We start from the raw sequence: 338 nt of genomic DNA on the forward strand, positions 1-338 counted from the left end.
GTTCTCGACTTGTGCCGTTCCTGTGCGTCCATCATCCTTGCTAGCAATTGTTATGTAATAATTTCTGCCATTCTTTGAATTGCATAATGGTATTAGAACAGTGTCTGTGTCGTTCTTTTTATTAAGCCGTTTTACCTTTTTTTCTTTCCGAGCGAAAAGCTCTTTGATCTACTGTCCAAAAAAATGGGACGGTGTTAAAAAAGAAAAAAAAAAGGTGTCGACGCTTTAGGGAGAACACTCAAAATTCGTTCCCAAAAAAAGAGCAGTTCCAGCATAGGTCGAAAGAGATTTTCCCGCGGATTAAGGTCATTGTCCGTTAAGAGGTGATTTTTTTTTCG

General features: G+C 38.8%; 1 protein-coding gene across 1 annotated transcript in view; it reads left to right on the forward strand.

Moving 5' to 3' along the window:
• LOC119586503 (myocyte-specific enhancer factor 2-like) overlaps nucleotides 1-338 on the forward strand; it is a gene marked incomplete in the record, with an annotated part of 157797 nt that overhangs the window by 119260 nt on the left and 38199 nt on the right.

The sequence above is a fragment of the Penaeus monodon genome, chromosome 21 (genome assembly GCF_015228065.2).
Source record: "Penaeus monodon isolate SGIC_2016 chromosome 21, NSTDA_Pmon_1, whole genome shotgun sequence".
Lineage (NCBI taxonomy): Eukaryota > Metazoa > Arthropoda > Malacostraca > Decapoda > Penaeidae > Penaeus > Penaeus monodon.